Here is a 5,294-nt window from a genome sequence, read left to right as displayed (position 1 = left end):
CGTCCTCGAGTTTTCCAAACTTTCAGCCGCTACTCCATCAACTACCTTTTCCAGCTGAGCTTTTCCATCCTCCCGCTCACTTCTCTTTAACGTTTCATGATGATTCGGAAATAAATGTGCCATTCTTTTGCCGTCCTGGAATTTTTTTTCCCCGGCGTTTTTGTCGCCATGTTATTTTAACTAATTCTTGAAAAATATTTATGAAAGTCAAGTAGACTAGTACGCGACTGATAAAACAACGCGAATATCAGTCGTGCAGTGGTCTCCTTGACTTTCATAAATATCTTTTAATCAATTTTGACTGATCACGATTTTCTCTGATCCAACGCTGTACAAGACTTATCGTCCACGGTTTTTGCGAAGGTTTTAAAACCTCAACTTCACTAATGCTCGAAGTAGTGCGTGACATATTACAGTCGCGTTACCTGCGCAGTAACGTTGCGCAAAAACAATTAGCGCGAACGTCCTTAAATCAATAGGACAGTTAATCAGAACATCGTTACATGTAGTACAGTACACAAACTTATATACTGTTTGTAGATGATCCATGCGATGGTTGTGTTATTGTAATGACACCACTGCAAAGTACAATCGTTAACGTTCCCCTACTCCAAATTGTAAAACACGTAATTACAAGAGACACAAAGATTATCATAATACGGATTCCGGTACATACTTCTTTTTCTTTCCCATGGAACTCGCGTGGTTGGAGTAATGAACCTAACGTTATATTCTTGTAATCAGTTACCGAAGACCTTTATTGTAAAAAAAGTTTGAGAAATGTGGATTTTTCTATGTTGTATGACCGTAGGCGATATTTACATAGCCTGCACACAGGTTCGCCGTGCGTCAGTTAATTGTTGCTCAAATGGCGTTCGGTCAACAGCTAGCTAGCTCAGGCTCTAATCGCCACAGCTGGTAACCGATTAACCACATGGAGAGCCTGTGTGAAGGCTAATATTTACATTAAACTACTCTTAAAATCTTCCACTGGATCAGTACAATTGGACTAGGCAAAGCAGATGCTAGTGTTTAAAATGCAATAAAATACGCTGTGCTGCATGTGTAGATGAGTTAAACACTGAAACCAATGTGATCGGGTGAGATCATAGTTAGCTGGGTCTTCAAGACTTCTTAATTTTGCGGTAGCACCACTGTCAGTTCCAGTGTCGTGTTGTTCTTGGTGAGAGAGAATTTATGTTACTGTCGGAGTTAGTGCAAGAGGCCGGAACTTCGGAAAAAAAAACCCTGTGAGTTTTAAACGCTTCCATGGAGTATAATGCTTATGTTAATTAACAGCCCTCTAAGACTTGTTTCTGTCATCGGTTATCAAGAATCCAGGGCCTATTTTGTCTGTTATCGTCTAACACTCGAAAAAAAAAAAACAAAAAAAAACAAAGACGAAGTGCAAGAAATTATCTTAGCTCAGTTGCTTGGTAATATAAATTTTCTAGAAAGGCCGTAATTTTTAAAACGACGGAAGCAAGAATTCTGCGCCAGTTGGTCCTTTGATCTTACCTGCAGCTGTCCTGCAGTCATGTTTGGCAAGCGCCTGTTCTAAGTTACGATTTTCAGCTCTAATTTCTTGAATCACATCGAATCTGTCCGAGGTTCGCCAATAAAAAAAAAAAAAATTAGTGGCTTTTCAGCCTTGCATCCGGAGGTTGTAGGTTTAAGATTCAATTTCCCACTGTGTTGTAACCCGCTTGCTTGATAGCGCGCGTGCATTTTTATATTGCTGCGTCTTACATCAACGAGAGTATATCTTGTAACGATTCTGATCGCTTTGTCAGTTGCCCTGTCGAAGTCTTTGCTAGATAAAGACGAAATATCAGCAAGTCGTCTTTCCAGTTTTTGTTATCTTATAATACATATATAACACAAATGAAGAGAAGAGACGATTTTAACGAACACCTCAATACTGGATGTTTTTATCATATGCAAGGCGCGTTCACGGGAACCTGCCTTTGCCGCGGTTCAAAATAAAATCAATGCTAAGAAAATAGCAAGATATTCAGCTTCCAGTTCAGCTGACTTCCATATCAAATGTCACTCAAAAGATAATTCCCCAGACAAAATGGCTAGCCGCTAGGTGTTGTAGCTTCTTGTTCAGCTAGTCGGGTCTTCAATTCGGTCATAATTAAAGTATTATGAAAACGAATGATATTGTCACAGTGGCACAATTCATACACCTTTATATAAGCGCCAAAAGGGTTGAGACACTTTCCCTTTTAAGGAATCTCGGACAAATCCCTCCCCCAAAGTCTTTCCACCTTTAAAAACGAGACACTACTTCCTGTTTTTCAAAAAACAAAGACACCAATTAGTCAGATGTGGATTAAGATTAAGAGCCTTAAGTTTCTGACCTAAAATGTAAATAATGATGATCTTGAAAACAACGACTCGAGAAAGGTTTTGAGTTGACGTCGTTTTAAGTTGAGTGATTTTTCCATAGACTACATATAGGACAGTGTTCCATATCGGCTCTAGACTTTGTACCTGTCAGGTGTCTTTTCAAGTGTTAACAAATGCGCGTGTTTAGTATCAGTGGGGTACGATTGGCCCATTATATCTCTTAAGCAAGCACGGTGACATATCTTTTTTATTGTAGTTCTCAAAACAGGCATTAGTAGGGAATATTCAGGGAAAGTTTCAAGAAAATCGTTCGACAACTTTCTTTTTCTGAAGAATCACATTAAGGTATTTTCTTTCTCAGAGGATGAGCCGAAAAAAGCAGTACGTTTCGGGTAGTTTATCTGCTCAATGAGCACTCAGAGCAGAAAAGTCGCTCCGAAGGAAAAAATATTTACTGTAATGAACCTAACGTTATATTCTTGTAATAAGTTACCGAAGACCTTTATTGTGAAAAAAGTTTGAGAAATAATGGACTTTTTCTATGTTGTATGACCGTAGGCGATATTTACATAGCCTGCACACAGGCTCACCGTGCGTCAGTTAATTGTTGCTCAAATGGCGTTTGGTCAACAGCTGGCTAGCTCAGGCTCTAATCGCCACAGCTGGTAACCGATTAACGACATGGAGAGCCTGTGTGAAGGCTAGTATTTACATTAAACTACTCTTAAAAGCTTCCACTGGATCAGTACAATTGGACTAAGCAAAGCAGATGCTAATGTTTAAAATGCAATAAAATACGCTGTGCTGCATGTGTAGACGAGTTAAACACTGAAACCAATGTGATCGGGTGAGATCATAGTTAGCTGGGTCTTCAAGACTTCTCAATTTTGCGGTTGCACCACTGTCAGTTCCAGTGTCGTGTTGTTCTTGGTGAGAGAGAATTTATGTTACTGTCGGAGTTAGTGCAAGAGGCCGGAACTTCGAAAAAAAAGAAAACCCTGTGAGTTTTAAACGCTTCCATGGAGTATAATGCTTATGTTAATTAACAGCCCTCTAAGACTTGTTTCTGTCATCGGTTATCAAGAATCCAGGGCCTATTTTGTCTGTTATCGTCTAACACTCGAAAAAAAAAACAAAAAAAAACAAAGACGAAGTGCAAGAAATTATCTTTGCTCAGTTGCTTGGTAATATAAATTTTCTAGAAAGGCCATAATTTTTAAAACGACGGAAGCAAGAATTCTGCGCCAGTTGGTCCTTTCATCTTGCCTGCAGCTGTCCTGCAGTCATGTTTGGCAAGCGCCTGTTCTAAGTTACGATTTTCAGCTCTAATTTCTTGAATCACATCGAATCTGTCCGAGGTACGCTGATAAAAAAAAAAAAAAATTAGGGGCTTTTCAGCCTTGCATCTGAAGGTTATTCCTTGCCGCCATTTTGGAAACATTGCATATTTGTCTATCCTCGACGGAACAAATTGATCACGTGATCTACTGTGTCCTGACCCGCCTCAATGTTGAAAGCCGAGAAGACCCTGGGAACGAGGTTGGCAAATTATGGTTCATGTTTTGCATTATAATAGCGTCAAATTCTGAAAAACTATTTTCTCCATTCATTCTGTGCACCAACATGGCTTCTGTGATGTCAGGTGAAAACCATTTATTGTTTATGTTAGCGTATTTTCTTCTTCAGGCGATGAGCAGAAAAGACAGTGATTCGGTTGGTTTACTGTCTACTCAAAGATCGATCAGAGCCGATTACCGGATTACATTATTCATTTTACATTATTAAGTGAAAATGTATTATGCGCGTTCAAGAGAAATGAGGGGGCAGAGAGGGAGGCTCAAGGCGTTGGCCGGGATATGTTTTGTCCACGAAAGTTATTTTTAGACGAGCGGAAATCTTTGTTCTAGACAAAGTCTGTCTTCCGAGACGTCCGCATGCAGTCTTGCTTCGCTCTCAGGTTCTTAGTAAAAAGAGAAAATGATGGCGCACGTGGAAGGCTGATGAATATATATTTTCTTTCAAACATCGGACCGAGGTTGGCCTGCATGCGGACGTCTCGGAAGACTTCCGCTCGTCTAAAAATAACTTTCGTGGACATGACATATCCCAAGGGCTGCACCGGGAGCCTCCTTCTCTGTCCCCTCATTTTCTCTTGGCGCGTTTTATGCGGCTAGTAGAATTTTATTCCAAGGGGCTTGCACGGGAATCCGTTTTCTTGTACTACAGCGGTTGTCCTTCACCGCTCAAAATACAATCAAGGTTAAGAAAATAGAAGGATATAACCGGATGGTTAGCTTCCAGTTCTGGTGACTTCGATTTCAAAATCATTAGAAGAGGATTCCCCGGACACAGTGGCTAGCCTTGAGCTTTTGCAGCTTTTTATTCAATCCTTCCCTAGTCGCAACGTCAACTCGAAAACCTCATTGTAGTCATAATTTAAAGTCTTTTATGCAAACGAATGATAGTGTCACAGTGGAAAAATTCATATATTTGACTATGATATCTTACTAGCGATTTCTCTTTTCAGGTATCGATGGCTGCTGAGTCGGGTAATTCGACATTCTTTGGTGAGCAAAACGTCACGTTATTTGAGCTGAGTGTATCTCGATCAGAGTGCATCACCTGGCAGCTGGTACTATACACAGTGTTGGCTACTATAGTGACATTGAATGGCCTTTCAATCATTGTTTTCTTAAGAGATCGCAGTCTTCGCAAGCGTCACATGTACCTGGTAATCAACTTGACAGTTGCTGATCTCTTTGTTGCATTATTCTCGGCGCCCATTCTGGTCCATAATCTGAGTTTCCTTTGTCTGGAGGGGGACATCTTCTTATGGAAGTTTTGGTTTGCTGTCGAGAACTTGACCACTAGTATATTAGATAGTTTGGCAATGTTCTTTTTGCACTCCTCCGTCGTAAATCTTGCTGTTATTTCGTTGG

This window comes from Montipora capricornis, chromosome 12 (assembly GCF_036669925.1).
Source record: "Montipora capricornis isolate CH-2021 chromosome 12, ASM3666992v2, whole genome shotgun sequence".
In the NCBI taxonomy this organism is placed as follows: domain Eukaryota; kingdom Metazoa; phylum Cnidaria; class Anthozoa; order Scleractinia; family Acroporidae; genus Montipora; species Montipora capricornis.
The sequence above is the reverse complement of the archived record's forward strand: the minus strand, read 5'-3'. Positions refer to the sequence as shown.